The sequence below is a fragment of the Castor canadensis genome, chromosome 15 (genome assembly GCF_047511655.1).
Source record: "Castor canadensis chromosome 15, mCasCan1.hap1v2, whole genome shotgun sequence".
NCBI classification, from domain to species: domain Eukaryota; kingdom Metazoa; phylum Chordata; class Mammalia; order Rodentia; family Castoridae; genus Castor; species Castor canadensis.
Window position 1 is genome coordinate 33,110,381 of NC_133400.1, and position 22,038 is coordinate 33,132,418.

A 22,038-nucleotide genomic window follows, 5' to 3' on the forward strand; every position below is an offset into this window, starting at 1 on the left:
AGAGTATGAACATCGAAGTTTGAAAACTTCTCAGATACCAACTTCTTTGCCCTCTTTTAGTCCTTGCCCTCTGCACACCCTCTGCATGACTGTGAGAGCTGCCTCATGACTGCAAAGTGGGTGTGCTTATGAGCTGAGCAGAGGTGGTAAGAATCAACAGGCAGTTTCTATGAACAAACTGTTCTTGGAGTCACCAATGAAAAGCTGGAAACACTGAAGAGGGGCAGAGAGCGTTGATCAATATTATATTACATGTTTCATTGTGTCTGTGTGAATGATAAAAACAATAACAAGTAGTATAATAAATTCTCCTTGTTGCTTGCTTATGGTGTTTCAGGCAGAGTTCCAGGAAGGAAGAGCTCTCTTTAAGAAAAACCTTCATCTTAGACACGAAGAAACTGAAGGTCTCATGGTTAATGCATGGCACAGTCAGGATCTGCCCTTAGGTGTGTCTTAGATTTGTCCTTAGATCCATTTTTAGATCTGTCCTTGGATCTTGATCTGTCTTGCTTCTAGGACCCTCATTTCCATATTAAATTGCCTAACTGGGCTTGGGGATCTTAATGACAGGGGCCTATTTTGTTCATCTCAATGTCTGACCACAAGCACACTCTAAAGCTGATTAATACAATAGCAGAAGGAGGGTCCTCTCCCTTCCCCTCAACCTTTTTATATAAAATGTTTCATAAAAGAAAAGTATAGGGAAAAAACATGAGGGGTATCAATCTACTAAACTAGTGGTTCTCAACCAAGGTGATTTTGCCCCCTAGAGGATTATTTGGTAATGTCTGGACATTTCAATGGCCATAGCTTAGAGAGATGCTATTGGTATCTAGTGGCTATTGGTGTTAGGGAAGCTGCTAGCATCCTACAGTGCACAGGACAGTCCTCCATACCAAAGATACCTGGCCAGAATGTCAATGTATGATGATTGAGAAACTAAAGTAGTTTAACAGAACAGATATTTTTGAAACCTTCTTATAATTATGTTTGGTTTCCCTTTTCCTGAAGTAGGTATCCCTGGCATGCTTTCGTGTATCTACTACTAATATATCTACTATTAATATAAATGTCCATAAATTGTACAATGGCTAGTTTTTAAATTACCTGTAAATATCATTTACCAACCCATGTTATTAAATTGTTTTGAAATTTATTGATGTTTGTAAATTTAAACCTATTTTACTATTTTAAGTAGTAGTGGTCTATTGTATAACTATGTCAAAATTTATTTATCCACTTAACTTGTGGTTGACATTTATATTATATCTGGCTTTTTAAATACAATGGTATAATGAATATGTGAATGTACACCAAAGTTTCTTTATTCACAGAAAAGTGGGTTTTACTAATATACATTCTCACCAGTAAGTATGAGTTTCCATTTTATCACATTTCCAGAGTATGATTGTTTGATTAAATTCTGTGAGAAATTTTTCCTTTTACATTGCAGAGTCTGCTGGGAGTCCTTAAAAAACTTGATCTTAGAATATTATCAAATTCCTTTAAGATTTTGTGGGTCAGGTCAGTCATCAGTAAATCTTATTTCTATTGCTTCTGTTCACATTTAGAAACAAATGTAATGAATTTAAGACAGTGACCTTATCAACAGGTTACATTACCTCTTTTCCAAATGGCATCCAACTGTCCATGCCACAGCTTGGACTTCGAAACTCAAGTCAGATTCAGGGGACATCATGCCTCTTTTACTTTTGACTACACCTTAGGCATCCTACAACATTTACCTTTCAAATCCATCCACTTTTCTCTACCTCTACTGCCAATTCCTTAGTCAAGGAAGTCATCATTTCTCATAGAATTTCAGCAACAACTTCCTAACTGATCTCCGTCTCTAGCATTCTTCAATCTGTTTTCCACTCACAGTCCAGGACAATCCTTCTAAAACACAGAGCTGTTTGAAAACCCCTTATGGCTCTCCCAATAAACTTCAAAAACCTTGACATGGTGTTATGGTATGAATATGAAATATTCCCCACAGGATCATATGTTGAATGCTTGGTCCTCAGCTGGCGTGCTATTTTGGGAAGTTATGGAATCTTTTGATGGTGGGGCCTAGTTAGAGGAAGTGGGTCAATGAGGGCATGCCTTTGAAGATTATACCTGGTCCCAGTCTCTTACTTGCTCTCTGCTTCCTGTCCTCCATGAGGTGAAGAACCTCCCTTTCCACATGCTCTGCCACCATAATGCCATGCCCAAGCATGGATCAAGCAACCATGGACTGCAATCTCTGAAACTGTGAACTAAAATAAATAATTCCTCTCTTTAAGCTTTTTTTTTTCAGGTATTTGTCACAGCGAAAATAAACTGTCTAAAATATAAAATTGGCATAATATAAGTGGGTTTTTGCTGTGAATACCTAGGAATGTGATTCTTAAGCCTTTGGAACTGGTTTGTAGGAGGAATTGTAAGAATTTTGAGAAACAGTCTAGAAAAACCTTGAACACTGTCAGTAGAGATTAAAGAGTGATTCAGGTGAGAACTCAGAAGACCAGAAAGCTGATAGGAACACAGACAGTGAAGGCCAAGCTCATAAACTTTCAGGTAGAAGGGAATTCTGTTGCGAATTGGACAAGAAGCCATTCATGTTTCATCTGGCCAAGAATTTGTCTACACTTTGTCTGTGTCTTGAGATTTTGAGTGAGGCTAATCTTAAAAGTAATGGACTAATTCTGCAGAGGAAATTTTAAGACATAGCATTCAGGCTATGGCACTTTTTTCTGACTGCTTTCAGCTAGGTTTACAGTAAGCATTGAGAGTAAAACACAGATCAGAAAGATTTGAAAAATGTAATCTGGCCAAAAACGGAGCTCATTTAAAGTTGCAGACAAGGAGGATACAGTTGTTAGAATAGCACCATTTTAAAAAATCAGGTACTTTGCATCAGGTTCATAGGAAAGGTGCTTTGAGTGAATCTGAGGCAATGGCCAGACCCCACCCATTTCAGTATCAAGGGTGTGAAATTTTAATTCATTTAAAAGACATTACTGTGAGAAAAGAGTTCCAGAGTGCTCTGCATGTACAGGACCACCTAGGGTAGTGTTTTCCCAGGTCCAGCTGCCCAGGTACTCACAGGCTGCTTCAGCTTGGTCCAAAGGGACCAGACTACCACTCAAGGTCTGGTGGCAGATCTTAGCGTCTTCTACATACATGATGATCATTTTGCAGGAATGCAGAATGCAAGAGTTTGCAGGGTCATGGTGGTTTCCATCCAGAATTTAAAGGAAGGCATGTGAGGTCAGGCAGTATGTAGCAGGGTCAGGATCCCTGTAAGTAGATCCTAAGAGGGTAAGGCGTGAGGCTGTGAGGGTGAAGTCTAAATTGTAATGGAGACCCCAGTATGTTGGAGATGCCAAGAACATGGAACATATACCAAGAAAAGCTGCAGTCAGTGAGTGAAGCCAGCCCATGTGGACTTCATGGGCTGCCAAAGCACATTAGAGATCACATTATGATAACAAATGCTGTGGATGCTGGATGTGGAACTACAGAATTTAATATTTACCTTGCTGGGTTTTGGTCTTGCATTGATCTGCTACTTCCTTGCTGTTCTCTTATTCATCCCTTTTGGAATGAGAATGTATCATGAGAGTATGTAACTTGTTCTTAATTTTACAGAAGTTCACAGCTAAGAGTTTACCTTGCGTCTTAGAAGAGACTTTGAATTTGGACTTTTGAATAATGTTAGAACTGTTATAACTTTGAGCCTCTTGGAGATACATTAAATACATTTTGTATCATGAGACTTTGGGGACCCTGGACAGAATGTTACAACTTGAATATAAAATGTCCCCCACAAGTTCCTATATTGAATGGCTTGGTCCTCAGCTGGTGTGCTAACTTTTGGGAAGTTATGGAAACTTTGGAGGTGGGGCCTAGTTGGAGGAAGTAGATCAGTGTGGATCTTTTGAAGGTTATACCTGGTCCCTATCACTTCCTTGCTCTCTGCTTCTTGTCTACCATGAGTTGAAGAACATCCTTCTCCACATGCTCATGCCACCATTATGTCATGCCTACGTATATGGGACCCAGTAACCATGTACTGAAATCTCTGAAACTGTGAACTAAAATAAATATTTCCCTCCCTTTAAGTTGTTTTTCACTGGTATCGGTTAAAGTGACAATAAAACTGACTGACACACATGGTCTGGCACTTGCTTGCCTTTCCAGATTTTTCAGTAATCATTCTTCCTTTTACAGTCCTTTCTATCTTCTAGCAATATGTAACTACTGTTTTCCCTTAAAGCCAAGCTTCCATGCCTCTGTACTTGCACATGGCACACTCCATGCCACAGCATCCTTAGAGAAAATTCTTTGTTCAGCTATCCTCCCTCTTTGCTCAGCTACTCCTACTCATTCCCCAGATTTCTGAGTGAATGAGTCCTCCATTGAGGTATCTTCTCTAACCTATTCCCTACTCAGGGAGGGTGAATGTTCTGCTTGGTAATGACCTCATTCCTTTTGTTGTCTCTTTGCACATCTGATTTCCATGCTAGGAATTCAACTTTTTTAGGACAAGGTTGGTCTCTTGCTTGTCTTCACATCTCTGATTCCCAGCATAGAATATGTACTCATTGAATGGGTGGAGAGTAATGATCAATGATTCCTTAACTTTGAAGTATCTCATACCCTCTTCAAGTCATGGGTTTACACAGGGTAGATCCTGGGTCCAGAGAGCTGATACTCTATCTTTGAAATCATAGGAAAGGTCAGGAGATCTCCTCTGTTTTTCTGTAGGGCTTTGCAGGACCCAAACTGCCATGCTGATCTGTTCCAAATGTGCTACATCACTTAAACTTACCATATTGTACAATGTGTTTCTTCTGAAGTATTTCATTAGTTTTTAAAGCCCATATTCGTCTTTAAAAAATCCAAGCCACATGTTTGACATTCATTTACACTTTGCTTTTTTTTCTATAAAAGAGAAAAATGTAAATTGATGTTCAAATGCCTTTGAGCTTTTTAATAAATACAACTTTTAAGTCATTTTTCTTTCCATGGAATTATTACAAAGGAAAATGCCTTTGAACAATAGAAGGTCATGGCTCAATCCCAAACTCTAAATAAATGTTATTTTAGTGGATTCCAAACTTGGTTAAAATCCTTATCCCAGAACTCTGAATCACAAAGCCCCAGCTGCATTTGTTGTCTTCATAGTCAGAGGTAAAAACAGAAGGTATTGACCCTTTATTTTTATTTATCTTTACAGGTACAAGGCATAATTTATTCAAAGAAAGGATTTCTGTATTTGCAATTAGAATATCTGAGTTCTAGCCTTTGGCTCATGCTAAAGTAGACGTAGCATCCACACTCTGCCTGGTTGTGGGATCATTGGGAGAATCAGGTGACATGGGTCGGAAAGTAAGTGGACACAGCAGAATGTTATTCATGGTCTGTTGGGGGAGAGTAAGTTACTGCAGCCTCCTTAAAGGAATGTGCACAGAAATTCTCTTTTTTGGGGGGTGGGGTGGAGAGGGGAGTATTGGAGATTACATCTAGGGCCTTGCACATGCTAGGCAAGAGCTCTACCACTGACCAATAACCCCATGCCTTTACAGAAATTCTTTTAAAACACTCATGCTCCATCACCAAAATGTATGCATAAAAACATTCAGTGCACTACAGTTTTTAATTACAAAAAATGATACACTCTAAATGGACATACTTGGGAACTAGTTATATAAATTAATGGAATATTAAGTGATTGTTGAGAATTATAGAAAAATAGGTAGATAAATGAAAAGCGCCAAGATAAACATGTGAAAAAAGCAAGTGTGGATACATTTTTGGATTGTCCCATGAATGGAGTAGTATAATATCACAAGTAAGCATATCATAAGTCAATACAGAGTAGTTTTTCTTGGTAGAATAGATCTAAAGTATACAAATAGTTATTGTTGGTATCAAAGTTTAGGGAAAGCTTTTAATTTTCATTTCATACTATGTACACTTGTATTTTTATTCCATGTACATGTATGGAGAATGGCTTGTGGAAATTATTGCTTTCTTCATTCTCCTTTCTACATAACATACACAGCACACATGCAAGCACATACACACAAATAATTAAACAATCTTTAAAAAGAGGCAGAAATATATACTCCAATGCAAGGAAAGATATGGGTGGGGCTTCTGCCCTTGGTCTATAATACAGAGCACAACTTCAGAGCAGGTAGATTTTGATTTATATCCAAAACAAGGCCATTCCAGTTACAGTACCCTGGGAAAAATATTTGAACTCCCTGAACCTCAGTTTCCCTTTATGAAATTGGGAACAACAACCTTTTACTGCCATTATGATAGTTAAATTATATAATAAATAATGCATAATAATGCATAGTAAATAATGCATAAAATGCATGCAGCTTGCAACATGGCAAACCCTCATTAAGTGATGTTTATAGTTGTTGTTTTTGTTACTATCATTATCGTTATTTTTAACCACAATAAGATAGCTAACACCTTTAAGGCTCTTTCTTCATTAAGAAGACTATTTCAAAGTGATTTAGTTCTCAGCCTTGTTTTAAGGCTAGTGTTAGGGAAAAAAATATGAATGTGTGATCCTACTATGATTTAAATGTTACAGCCCAAAAGTTCAGACTGTTGGGGTATAAACTAAGTATGGGGAAGCATGTTGAAGCACCTGATTTCATTTAAAACAAATTCCCCCACCTACCATCTATGGTAGATGTCAAGGCCATGTCCCTTAGAATTCCCAGTTGACACACAGTTTCTTAACTGACTCACCGTATTTACCTTTCCCGTTTCTGTAAGAAGCTCCCATGCCAGGTTAGGACTCCAGAACGTCTGGTCTCCAGCTTATTGTGCTTCTGTGGGCCCATGGTATAGCAGCACATCCCTGGAATAGATGCTTCTAGTATTTGAAAAAGTTAAAGTACACTCCTGACCCAAAACCATTTCTTGACTCTAAAAAGAAATTGTTCCTGGAAGTGCTTCAGGGGAAAGATTTGGAGAAGCAGCGTTCCATTTTGCCTTGAATTGCAAACTCACATTAAAAAACATTAAGGATAATAAACTGGAAATTCAATTACCAGGCTTGAAGCCAGAACACCGCACACTCGATTTGGATTTGCATCTTAACTTATAGCTTGTTCTTGCCAATATTACTTACAATTCAGACCTTTGCTCGTGGTATAAAAAGCAACTTAGTGCACAGATGATTTCTCACCAAGTGCTTTTTGATATGAGTTTAAATTAGGAGGAAATGTAAAATATTTCTCCCTTTTATTTTTATGTTATTTTTGCACTTTGGGGATTCATGGAACTATATGACAAAGGTTTCATATTTCTACACAATGATGAATGTTTCATCTTGGATAGCAATCAAGGTTTCTGTTAGACCTGTGGTCTAATTTACTTACAAAACTCTTGTGCTGAGATGTTATTCACCTTCTCTTATGAAGATGATTCCTAATATGGTGGTCAAGGAAAGAGTAAGAGATTATGTTACAACCTTTCCCAAAAATCAGTGGCAAGAGTGTGATTTGTATGTGTGTGTGGTGCTGGGGATCAAACCCAGGGCACTGAATATGCTAGGTAAGCAACTCTACCTCTGAGCTGTACCCCTAGCCCAGGCATATGAGGTTTTGGCTTGTCTTGATTTTTAAAAAAGTAATTCAGGTATCCAGTTGTGTATTTCCATGAATCTGGATAAATAACTGTCAAGGTGGGTCTCCTCAGTTTTTAGAGGATGGTATGCCTTAGACATGAAGGTCATAAATAGTGTGCTTGGTGTGAGTTCAAGTTGCTTAAACTTTTTGTGTGTCAGCTCTTTCATCTGTATAACTGCAATGCAGATGAGTACCTATCTTATGTGGTTGAAAAATGATTAGTGGAGTTAATAATCACGTAAAGCTCTCAGGATAGTGCTTGGCAATAGTAAATACTCAATAAACATTAATTTTTATTATTATCAGGTGTGACTCATAAAAGGCTTATAAAGAATAACTGTGTTATTCTGCTTGGGATGGAGGGAGCAGTGGTTTTTTTTGGAAGCCTCCCAGGATTTTGGCTTTACTCTTTTACAGTGAATCTCAATCTTGGATGCACATTGGTATCACCTGGTGTCAAAGTATAATTTTTTTTTTCAAAAGTTGAAATCTTGACTCCAATACAAATATACAGTGAATACTTGCCAAAGGCATATTTGATTCACATAATGAGGGACCCAACAGGGCAAGTTTAAACTTCTTCAAAGAGAACTAGAAAGACCAGGTAGTTAGAAGTCCTGAGGACAGACTGGAATAAGATTGCTGGGTCAGATACAAAACTGGTTAATATTCAGTGGGGTTAAAAACCTATAATTTTGGAATTAAACAGAAATTATTAACATCTCTCCTGGGGGTAGAAGGTATTTGCATTGTTTTTGGGCCAAAGTCTGCTGTATTGATATCAGACTTACAATGTGGTTGTCAACCTTAAGCATGTATTAGAATCATCTGGGAACTTGTTACAATTACAAAAGCCCATGTCTAATTCTACTTCAATAAGAAAGGGGCTTTACATCCTTTAATAGCTCCTTTGTAACTCTTTTATACACCAGAGTTTGACAATCACTGTTCTACAAGCATTGCCTACTATAATAGAGCCGTGAAATGTCTAAGTAAATATCCCAATAAATAGAAAATTAATTGAAGGTACATTACCTTGAAGAATTAGATAGTCTTGGGGTGGGGTTATCCAACAATGCTCTAGCATGACATTGAAAGGTTACTTAGATTTTTTTTTTTCATCCTGGGCAACATTGAAAACTGTTTATGGCTAAGTACCACTGCCAGCATCTGATTAATTGATCTGAGGTGTGGCTTGGGAATAAAGGTTGTTAAAACTTCCTGGATGATTCTAATGTGTAGTCTAAGTTGAGAACCACTGGTCTCTGAGTATGCCTCATTGTCTGACTGCATTTTACCTTTAATGTAATATCAAGAACATAGTATGTGCTCAATATTATACATTATATTAATGAGTTCATAAATTAAATTAACTGAGTACTCCCCAGTTTGGAATGGCCTTGGTTGGAGTAGGCACAGGTTTATTTGCAGCCTTCTATAGAAGTGAGTGCTTTGCCAGGGATGACTACTTCATTGTCAGTTTCAGGAATGAAGCAAAGAATTCTCTAGCTAGCATTTCTCCATGACTGGTATACCACTTATGCCATTCTACCCAACTTGTAGATTTTTTGGATGTAACTAAACTAGCTTTCTTTCCCATTTGTTCTAGACAGGTCCTTTCTATCAAATACATACCCTTCTCTTCTCTTTCCTAGAATATAACCAAAGTCTCAACTCATTTACAAAAGTCTTCGGAGAGAATCTTTATATCACAAGATAAAAATAATTCTTTTTTTGATATTTTACTCTCACAAGCTCAAAAACTGTCATATCAACCGAACTTCTTTCAAGGATCCCCACATCTTCTCCTCAAGGTGATGCTTCCTATGTGATATTACTGCTATAACCAACTAGGTGGATTGTTTACGGGTAGAATCCTCTGATATTATTCCCTTCCAGTGACCTGTTCTTAAGAAGTTATATATCCCTTTATTTCACTCTCCCTGCTCCTTTGTTTTAGTTTAGACATTTCATAACAAAGGTGAAAATATCTTCAGAATTCTTGTTTGGGAGGAAGCTGCTCGATGGTGGAGAATAGCATCAGTAAGGGCTTGGGTTCAGGATGAGACTCTGAAGCAATGGGAGGAAGTTAACTAAGACTTAAGCATAAAAAAGAAAATGGCTGAACTTCTCCACTTGAGACAAAGAATGATTTGTTTCTGTTCCTGAGAGGGGGGAAGAAAGACAAGGTGATGGAGGAGGGGCTGGACTCTACACCAGGTGATAAAGTGCTCTGGGAACTGAGTGGCTCAAAGGAAACATAAGAACAAGCTTCCTTTGTTTGCAGCTCTTGCCATTGCTGAGGTATGAAGCTCACCTCTTTGTAACCCTGTTCCCCATGCATGTCTTCAGTAAAGTCTATCTCTCATATACATGTCTAAGGCAAATATCTGTACATATGTAAATTATAAAAAGTAGCCTGGAATTTTATAATTAAAAGGCAAAAGAGTGAACATATATGGAACCAATAGCAAAAGTTTGGAGGAAATTATGATCATGGAAATCTTGGAATGTCTTCAATCTTGGAGAAGACTGTAGGATGTATTGTGGTTTTGGAGGAGAGTTCAAGGCAGTCTTATGTATTCCACAAGGAGGGTTACATTGAACTCACTCTTTCCACAAGATTTAATGAAGAAGACAAGGATCTCTACTAGATAACTGTGCAGGATTCCCAGACCACTCAGCAATGCCTCATCTTCAAGGGACTCACAATCTACTGGAAATGAGAGACACAATCACTCCCATTTATCAGATAAGCAGAGTTCTCTCATGTAACCACCACCACCTTACGATATACAAAATATTCATTATTTTATTACATTTCTTTGTTCCTCTATCCAAACAACATCCTGTGACTCTTCACTCTAGACACCCACCAATCATGATTTCAGTCACCATGGGCTAGATTTACACATTGTGATTAGTGTTTTCTTGTATTTATCTCATTTAAACTTCACAAAAAGCTTCTGCTATAAGTATAGTGATTGTCCATTGTATAGATGAAGACACAGGCTTACTTTAGTGAACAATTTGCTCTGAATCACATAGCAAGACAAGGGAAGATCTTTAACTTGAACCCAAAGTTAATTTCAGAACTCAAGCTCTTATCTAACTCATAAATAGGCAATATAAGCAACGAGATAACTGTAGGATGAATATTTTCAATAGAGAATAGTTTATAGGTGTAAGAAGAAATACTTAGGTGGAATTTTGTGGGATTTTATGAGTCTCTTTCCCACTCAGAAGGGTTATATGCACCTGTAATCCTCCAAATCCTAATGACTGACCCTTGAGCCTGCAGGCAAACATCACCTTTTAAATGATCATTACATGTCAAAGAGTAGGCATCATCAATCCCTACATGTCAAAGAGCAGATGCTCTTGACATGTAAAAATGAGGACAGGCAAACTCCCAGGAGGTCCTGTGAAACACAAAGTATTGACTTCATAAGTGTTTGTTGTTATTTATACACATGCATGTACACATTTGTACAGAAATAAATACGCATGGTACACGTGGCATCTGTGCCAAAGTACGCAGCCAAGTGTCAGCACATTATCAGGTTTAAATTAGCTGTCTGACTCTATTAATAGCTCTGGTTTTCCAGTTTCTAAAATAAGAGATCCCAGAACAGCTGGACTGAAATGTGAAACAGAAGACTACAACACTGTAAGCAATAGCAGTCTGTCTATAACTGCTAAATAAAGTTTGTAGCTTCTTGGATTTGTGCAGACACCTATAAAAGAACCCTTGAAATGCTAAGTGCTTTTTAAAAACAGCATAATCTTCAGCCAGTAAAAGGGGTTGATGATGCCTTATCAATCATAGGATTTGGAAAGCCCCTCTGACATCCCATTACAATTTGAAAACAAGGTTGAATTCACAAGCAGGTAGAATCCATGTTGGCCATGATGCTTACTGAAAGGACAGCAGGAAGACCTCTACCCGAGCTGGGCACCGGTGGCTCAGGCCTGTCACCTTAGCTACTTGGGAGGCAGAGATCAGGAGGATCCTGGTTTGAAGCCAATGTGGGCAAATAGTTTGCAAGACCCTATCTAGAAAATACCCAACATAAAACAGGGCTGGCAGAGTGGCTCAAGGTATAGGCCCTGAGTTCAAACCCAATACTGCAAAAAACAAAAAACAGAAAAAAAAAAACTCCACCCAACCACTTGGATCTCTCTTCTACCAATTTACCATTTCTGGGTTCCTGCCCTTAATTATTTGGACTTTTAAAATAAACTGTGTAGTTCAAAGTTTATTCTGCATTTTACTTCTGCTGTCTTCTCTCCACCCTCCTGTTCACTAAGCACCTGTTCCCCGGCCATTTGATACCCTGTGCCTCGCTTGGCCTTTCACTCAGGTCATGTGTCTTTTCTTCCCTTACCTGGAAAAATGCTACTCATTTTTCAAAGCTCATCTCAAACAGCCAGCCCCTAGCTGTGGCATTCCCAAGGCACTCCTCCACCATCGACCCCCTTCTTTCTGTTTTAAATTTTTATTTTATTCATATGTTCATACAATGTTTGGGTCATTTCTCCCCCCTTCCCCCGCCCCCTTCCTTTCCCCCCCTTACCCCCCCTTACCCCTCACTACCAGGCAGAAACTATTTTGCCCTTATCTCTAATTTTGTTGTAGAGAGAGTATAAGCAATATACTGGTTGAGATAAGGATAGCTATACAGGGCATTGACTCACATTGATTTCCTGTGCGTGGGTGTTACCTTCTAGGTTAAGTCTTTTTGATCTCACCTTTTCTCTAGTTCCTGGTCCCCTTCTCCTATTGGCCTCAGTTGCTTTTAAGGTATCTGCTTTAGTTTTTCTGTGTTAAGGGCAACAAATGCTAGCTAGTTTTTTAGGTGTCTTACCTATCCTCACCCCTCCCTTGTGTGCTCTCGCTTTTTTCATGTGCTCAAAGTCCAATCCCACTGTTGTGTTTACCCTTGATCTAATGTCCACATATGAGGGAGAACATACGATTTTTGGTCTTTTGGGCCAGGCTAACCTCACTCAGAATGATGTTCTCCAATTTCATCCATTTACCAGCGAATGATAACATTTCGTTCTTCTTCATGGCTGCATAGAATTCCATTGTGTATAGATACCACATTTTCTTGATCCATTCGTCAGTGGTAGGGCATCTTGGCTGTTTCCATAACTTGGCTATTGTGAATAGTGCTGCAATAAACATGGGTGTACAGGTGCCTCTAGAGTAACCTGTGTCACATTCCTTTGGGTATATCCCTAAGAGTGGTATTGCTGGATCATATGGTCGATCAATGTTTAGATTTTTAAGTAGCCTCCAAATTTTTTTCCAGAGTCGTTGTACTAGTTTACATTCCCACCAACAGTGTAAGAGGGTTCCTTTTTCCCCTTGTCAACACCTGTTGTTAGTGGTGTTGCTAATGATGGCTATTCTAACAGGGGTGAGGTGGAATCTTAGTGTGGTTTTAATTTGCATTTCCTTTATTGCTAGACCATCTTCCCCCTTCTTAGGAGAGTAAATCATGTTCTCCCTACCCTTCCAATGGCACAGTGTTCCTGACCTATGATGATAAGTGTCACATCTTTTCCTGGTGTCTGCCTCTTGCTTGCATGAGAGCTTCTAGCTCCTTATGGTTTTAAAATTTGACCTGGGGGTCAGGAGCATTGGTTTTTATCTGGGAGATGGTTAAAAAATCAGAGTATCAGGAGCTGCTCCAGATCTACTATTTCAACAACTCATCTTAACAATGTCTTAAGTAGATTCATTTAAACACTAACATTCAAGAATGCCATTCTAGAGAACAGAGATCGTGGCATCCTGATCTGGTGCTCCTTCACAGCACCAAGCAGATTGTGCATTAATTCAACAAACTGATGCAAGGAACCACCTGCTAGAGACTGTATTAGGATTCAGGGGTTAAAAGATGACTGGGACACAAAGCATAGCGTATTAGAGTAGTTACAAGCATGCCCGGAGTTTAGTTTCTACCATGAGCAGGATGGCCCAAATTTACTTGATAACAGAATATTTATCTATATACTTACTTTTTATTTATGCATGACCCATTTTATTGGACTGGTTTTCAAAACATATAATGGAAATCACTGGTTTACTCATTGGAAATTTTTTTTTGTCTATTAGAAGTGCTTGCATTGTCTCAAATAGAGATTTAACTATTGAATATTTATATTTTCATATCACACTGTAAGCTTTTGAGGAAGAAGGAGGACTCTTACGGAAACTTTCCCATTGCTACCAATTAGTAGTTACTGAAAGCTGTCCTTGGTCTAACTTGCAGAGGGTCAGGGTATGGTGGGTGATTAATTGATCTTTGATTGATGGCACACGTAAAGCAACCTTAATATGACAGTAAAGACACTTGAACGAGGGTTTAACTTGGTCCAGGCATTTGCTGTGCTGATTCTGAGCCCTAGTATCCACTTTAACTGGGTGACAGCCACCTGTGGTGTCTGAATTTGCAAGTTTATTAGTCCTCATGGGTATAAGGTACCAACAGAGAGGTTTGACTTGAGTACTAGAGGAAATTCTGTGCTCTCCTTTCCTAGAAACAGTGTTTGAAAATTAGAGTCAACATTTTAGGATGATGTAGAGGAGAGCTGGTCCTGAGGCCATGAAATAGATGCAAAATCTTCTTGAGAGAGATGTCTCAGGCCTGAATGTTTTTCATCTGTAAAATGGGAGTAGTAACATGTTTCTGTCTTCTATTATCCTTCTGAACTTGACTCAATCTGAGGAGATTTTGCCTTACTAATTTAAAAATGTGGTACTTAGAAGTATAGTTAGACTGGAACAACAACAACAAAATTGAACATCATCAAATTTTAAAGCTAGATTTAACACTAGATTAAAAAACCAACATGGTCTGCTCTTATAGCATGGGCCTTCCAAGTTGCTCAAAACATTTTACTCTGATTACCTAAAATGTTAAAATCTTATTTTATGGATGAGGAAACAAAAGTCCAGAGGGGGCTTAGCTGCCTGAATCCTACCAAGATCATTGTCAGGGTGGGACATTATGCCTGGACCTCATGTTCCCCAGACTGGCCTTTTCTTCACCCACCAAAATACAAAGAATATTCATTTTGACCACCAGCCTGGTTGATAAAAAGCTGGGTTCACCATGAAAAATGGGTGTGTGGATTGTGAGCTCTGTATTTATATGATTTCCTGAAACCTTCAGAAAAACAATGTTAATTGGAGATGGCCAGTGTGCTTTGGCAGATTTGAAATACTGGAATTCTTAGTATAAGAGCAAATATTTCTTGTGATAAGAAATCATTGCTTACCTGAAATGGTGGCCCGTGATCAACTGTCAGTTGACATGGCTGTAAATCTCTTTGCTGTTAGGGCTCAGGGGAGCAGGAGGGATCTGAGGCCAGCATTGGTTGAGGCATTTCTGCCTCCTAGCTCCTGCTAGCCCCAACTACACACATTTACAATTTCATTTCCATGTCAACAATACTATGTACTATGGAATTGCACCTTCCCCTGGCAGGGCCCATCCACCAATCTTGCTGTTATCTCCCCCTTGGCTTCCTACATCCCAGGACTTGTAGGTCCTTATGATCTACCGAACATTAATATTCACTAACTTGCTCCAGGGAGCTATGCTTCACTGAGCGCATTTTTACCTGAAAGGAGTTGTTTAATATAAACATTTGGTTAATATTCTGTACATTTGAAAGTATTTTATCAGCATTGGTGTAGTACCAAAAGTCATTTAAATTCAATGGAAACTGATTATGCACAAGAATCAGTCCTTTCCAAAAGTGTGTGTTTTCCCCCTAGTATAATGTATACATTATAAAACTCACTTACACGGTTGATGGAAACACTTTGTGGACAAACTGCCAGCCCTGCATTTCATCTGACTGCGTATTCATCAGCTCTGATGCTGCTGTTAAATGGGGGAAAATATTATACAATATTGCTTTAAAAACTGTCTAAATATAATTATCAACATCCCCAGAGTGATAATAATTATCATAACAAGAGCTCATCAGAGGAAATACACAGTTTGATGAGGATCTTCTGCTCCCTAGTCCCTCCCAGCCCCCATGCAGAAGGATACCATAATATCCCTCTTCTTCTTCCAATCCTCAGTCTCTGAACTCTTCTTACAACCCCTCTGCAAGCTCCTTTACCTGTGTCTCTGTGAAACTTATTATCCCAACAATTAGATAGACAATGTGAGAGTCTCCAAGAAGGGTTGAAATAGATGAATGGAAGATAGATGCCTAGCTGATGACTGAAATTTGTTTAAATTGTGTGCCATGCTTTTGGATTATGTCTTCACATAAACTATTGTTTCTTTACTGTTGAGTACAGATTTTTCTTTTAACGTTGTGTTTTTGGTATGGGGGATTCAATTCAGTGTTCTACCATAAGCCACACCCCAGCTCTAAACCTTTTTTAAATGAGAAATAGAGCTTTCTGCAGAGTGAATAATATACATCTATACATGTACATATGTGTACACATATGCATAATAAATAAAAGTCCATGTGGCCACTATACAGATCAAGCTATCATTATATCCCTCCTTGGTAACAGCTCTCCCTACCCAGTAGAGTTAGATATGTGCTCAAGCATAACTGGAGTTTGTTATTTCCAATGCCATATAGCATTCTGACCATAAATGGATTTGGGGAAATTCTATTTGTGGCTATTGTATATGACATGCCTTGGAGTGTGTTTATTAAATTATAATATTTTCATTTCCTTAATTTTCTTGAATAATGTCTATTGTTTTCCAAAGTGGTGTTACTAGTTTGCATTCTACCAGCAGTATAAGAGAATTCTGATTGCCCCACATTTTTAACCATATTTTCGATTGGAGTCAGTCTGTTGGGTGAGTAGTGATATCTTAACTTGCGCTTCCCCTGATATGAGTGAGATTAAACATGTTTTTGATTTGTTCATACATTGTTGAGAATTCTTTTGTTAAGTATGTATTAAGCCATTTTTCCCTATGTATAGTGGGCTGTCTGACAGATTTGATGCTCTAGTAAAGAATGACAGTTCCACCACTGTATCAACATAGAAAGTACCTGGCAATGTGATCTGGGGCTTTGACATAATTTAACCATGATAAAGATAAATTAGTTTAAATTGCCTAACTTGAGTCTTATTCTTATGATTTTCCATAGTGAAGAAAATATGGATTGCTCAAAAGGGTCTTGGGGGCATATCTTACATCTAGAATCCTTTCCTTGTACCTGGATTGCTTTGGAAGGGCAATGACTCCTTCAAGGATCATTTAGATTGTGGCAGCAGGGATTTAATAGTGTGTATCACAGTTTTCGAAACATGGTAAGTTTCCCTATGAGTGAATAGCCAACTTACTCATAGGACCCTGGAAGAACACCAAAAAGTAATCCCTAGATACTCAGAACACTCATTAGTGCTCTGACAGTGGGGATGTTCCAGTTCTAACTGGCAACATAACCATGTACATATTGTCACATTGAGTGAGACCATGAAACAATCAGCCTGGAATTCTTTATGGGGAGATAGAATTCCGGCATGAATGTGTTCAACTTCTCCATGTGATATTGCTTCAAATGATCCAGATGCCTTTGAACTCAAGCTCATCCGGGATTTATCTCCCACAATTAAACACTTGGTGATTCTATTTCACATGCTCTCTTGGCATGTATCAAGTTCCACCTCTTTAAGAAAGGCCATTAGGGACTCTGCTTGACCCCCTGCCCAAAAAGGTGTGACTTTTTTGACTACATATGTCCTAAATCACTGCAAAAGCATTTCTCAACTTAGAGAGAAAGAGAGGACTATACTTGGGTTAGATGCTGATCAAACACCTGGGTCTGGTGTGTAAGAATCCCTTGAAAATAGGTCTGCTTAAAAGCCATGGCGATGACATGTATTTAGTGTCAGGCCAGAGCAGAGGCTCCTAGGACAACTCAATGATAAGTGGAACCTTGGGCTAGGTGGAGTTGTACAGCTCTCTGTGCTCCTCCCTTGTGATGGAATCAGTTGGCTTGAAGCTAAACATACAGTGACTGCCATCATAACCCAGAAACCATTCGCTCTGCCATGGCAACCGGAGAGAATCAATGCACACTTGTAGCATAGCTTCGGTCAATAAATGCACAATGGCACAACATACAGTTTTATGTTTTTGCTTGCTTTTAGAAGCATATGGATTAGCAGTAGAGAATTAATATCTTTTCCTTAAACACACCTTTCAAATCTTTTTGTGAAGAGAGATGCTTGGAATTTCTTATATATATTGTTTTACTTCATTTTTGAAGCAGCTTGTTACTGGAACCACATTTCATTTCCAGATTTCCAGATGTTTCCATCCTTGAATGCCTTGGATCCAATTCAGTATTCTCCCAAAGATCTTTGAAATTGATTCACCAGTATATTTTTCCTAAGTTCTACACCCAAGTGATCACATGGTGATTAGAAGAAGTGCCCTAATGCATTTGACATCTCTAGTCTAAATGATTTGGCTCAGTAGTGATGGGCCTATGACAGGCATGAAATCTGCCTAGTGTTTTTAAGGGTCAGTGTTTTAGTTCTGCTCCATTGTTCATCTTGGTGGTACAGTCTCTCCTTGCTCAGCCTTGAAGATGGGGATTTGCATCTTATTGTCTATATCAAAGTAGTTCCATCACATAAATGTTGGAGGGGAAGAATTTAAAGAAAGGGATATTTTCTGTGAGAAAGCTTTGTTGGGAGCTATTTTGTCAGACTTCATACCTCATTCTAAGAAGAGCCAAACCAAAGAGTTGAAAGGTACAACAGGGGGACTAGGAGACATGAAAGTTTGGTTTCCAGTTTGGTCCTTTTTAAGCTTCCTGCAGCCCCTCCCACAGGTCAAGGTAGCACAGACTGTGGTGCAAATGGCCGTTCTGCCTGGAATCAGCATTTCTCTAAGTCTCAGCCTTGGTTCTCTGTGTTGTGCTCTCCATTAGCATTTTAACTGAGCTTCATATGGCACTGCTCTGCAATGGATCTGCTTTCTTGCTTTTGTTTACTGTACAAATGACAAACATGAGGGCATTTTCAAGATGTGAAAAGATGCCATGAAGTTGTCAAAAAAAGAGGTGACTTATCCTTGCCAAATTCAGAGGAATGTGAAAGCAGAGATGGCGCTGACAAGGAACTGCAAAATGTCCCAGAGCCTCAGTGTGGTCAAAATGGTCTGGTGAAGGTCTAAAGACTCAGACATGACTACAAACCTCTGTCTCTCTACCACATAGGATGTGGTTCATCTGATTCTTCAGGAAGTCACTCAGTCAACCTTTTCTTTCACGGGGACAACTCTTTCTTTCTGTGGATTCTGAGCAGCTTTTGGAAATGAGACACATCTGTTCATTGGGACATAATGTGAATTGGTAGGCTGTTCAGTTTTATAACACTATTTTTAGACATTGTAGGGTTTCTGTTTTGTGAATCCATCACTCCTTGAGGTGTGTATATTCGTGCAGTTAGCTTGTGCTTCCCAAACATTTTCATTTATGAGTTGGGTGTATAAATAAATAATTTCTTCATGGGAGGTTTTACAAGTGGAAGAATGACAGTTTGGGGAATAAGTATCATATAAAATCTCCTTACAAAGATGATCTCTTTCCTATACACTTGATATTTCTAAGAACTTTTCCTTGTGTTCAATACTTGTTGAAATTTACAGATGTATACAGGCTAAGTAAGGGCCGATCCTTGTTCAATGTATGTCCAGTCTGCAATTCAGAGTTCATGATACACATCATAATCAAGCACTCTCTCTGCTGCTGAACCCCAACATGGTCTCAGAGTCTTTCTAAGGCAGCACTACACGCAGTTAGTTAGGGTTGCAATACAATATGAAATAACCTACCCTTCTGGATCAGGAAGTGATGTGGTCCCTTTCTTAAGGTGAATGGCCAGACATAGCAGATAACCTTAGTCTAACTGCTATGAAAAGTTCCCTCTTCCCTCTGTCTCCAGTGATGCAGAATTACAAGTACAGGAGGTACACCTTGGGCAGGCAAACATAGCTGCATCTTTGTTTCATTCTGGGCCACCTCCTCCCTTAATCCCTGTGCCTTCTTCTTGCATTAGTTAGGAGTTAAGGGTGCCTTCAAAAGGCACATCCTGCAATCCCTGACTAGGACCTCCTTCCACAGTATGGAAGGGAGTATTCTGAGCGAGTTCCCAAGATTCCTGCCCCAGGTGTTCACACTCATTACTCCTATGATTAAGTTACATGCTATGACAAAGGGGAGGGGATTTTGCAGATATAACTAGGGACTCAAATTAGTGTTTTGAGTTAGTCACAAGGAAGATTGTGATCTAATCAGGTGCGATCTTAAAAGACTGGGTCCATCATAAAGGGGAGAGAAATTCTCCTACAGGTCTTTAAAGGATCCAACAGCCCAATTGTAAAAGACTTATGGAGAGGAACATATAAGAAGACCCTGAGAGGAGCCTCTTCCTGCAGAGAGGGGTCCCTGGCCAATATCAGGTAACAAAATGGGGGCGTTCAGTCCTATAGATATAAGAAAATAAATTTCTCCAAATATGAAGGAACTTGGTTGTAGACACTTCTCTGATGACCCATGTGTTTTTTTTCATCTTGTGGGGACCAAGCTAAATGTTGGGCCCCTGAACCATGGAACCTGTGACATGATACATTTGTGCCATGTTAAGACACTAAGTTTGTGGCAATTTGTTATAGAATAACAGAAAACTGATATTCCAAGATGGAATTGGTGTGGCTCTTCCCTTAGGAGTTCCTGAGGATGCTGTAGGGTGAGTCTACAGCCCCCAGACCCTCCTTTAGACTTCATGCATTTGGAGGTGGTCAGGCTATTTGCTTCACTTTTGCTTCCTTTCCCTGCTACCTTTTTTTTTTTTACAGACACCTCATCTCCCTCGTGAAGGGAGGCTACCTTCTCCAAGGCATTTGGAAGGAAACAAGCAGAATTAATTACTTCCATTTTTAAACATTCCAGACAAAAATCTGCCTTCTTGCTGAGCTTTTGCTCATGGTTGCCAAGTTTACCACAGATCACTATTTATCACAGGATTTGTGTACAGTGAATAAAATAAACCCCTCCCAATTTTTTTCAAATGCTTTTTTGACTCTTATTTTCATTTTGGACTTTCACAAATTCATTCTGAAATGTGGGGAACACATGCATAAGAATTTTACTTACTATATAAGGTTGTTGTGAGGACTGAATGAGGATTGAATGAGAATTTCTTAGCACTGCAAAGCATGTAACACATGCTTAATAAATCCTAGCAATGATTATTATACTCACTATAAGGTATCTATTAAGTGCCCAGAACTATACAGGACCTTAAAGGGAGAAAGCTTAAGTCCTGGTATGCCAGCTTCCTATGTCACAATGAAGGCTCTGAGACTAAACTTCACCATGGCTCCTAGTCATACAAGGGTGCGTGGGGCTTGAGAGGCAGAGTATAAATTGAGAGGACTTGAGCTTGTGGTTACTACCAGATAGCCAAACTTCGTCATTCGAGAGGAGCTTAATCCAGACAGGTAAAGAAGAGGGTTGAGACCATGGGGAATAGTTGAGAAAAGTCTCTATTTTGGAGTTTTTGTAGACAGGTAATGAAGGAAGGGAAGAAAATTGAATGGAAGGTTATACAATTTCAAGAAAGTCTGGATGATTATGAAGATAATGGGATGTAGGAATTGGGTGCCTTAAAGTGTGCCAGATTGGAAAGAATTTGAGTCCCCTAAGTTTCTTTTCCTTCTCAGCATACTGAAGGTCTATTTAAATCATCAAATAGCCAGTTTGTATACACAGTGAGCTCTCTGTACCCATGGCTTTTACATCTGCAGATTCAACCAATCACAGATGGGAAATATTTGAAAAAAGTGGGTCAGTACTGGACATGTAGAGACTTTTTTCTTTGTCATTATTCCCTGAATAATATGGTATAATAATTATTTATATAGCATTTACATTGTATTAGGGATTATAATTAACCTAAAGATGACTTAGAGTATACAAGAAGATGTATGTAAGTTGTATGCCATTTTATAGTAGGAACTTTACACCATGGATTTTGGTACCTTCAGGATAATGGAACTGATAATCCCCCACAAACACTGGGGCTTACTGTGTACACATATGTGGGTGAGCACACCCATAAACACATATATAGTATGTCATAAAAAGAGGCAGCTTATCTGGCTGTGGACCTTAATGTGTGTTACTTTGCCCTTGCTACCTGTTCATAAATTATAGGTAAACTCAACAAGGGCTGCTTATATATCTATGGAGTGTCAGTTTTTCTGCTATTTGGCCTGTGAAATCTGTGTTTGTCTTTAGCCCTTTAAAAAAATGTCATCCTTTCCCCAGGGTTCTTCTGATCACTGGGTCAGAAGCATCTGGAGTT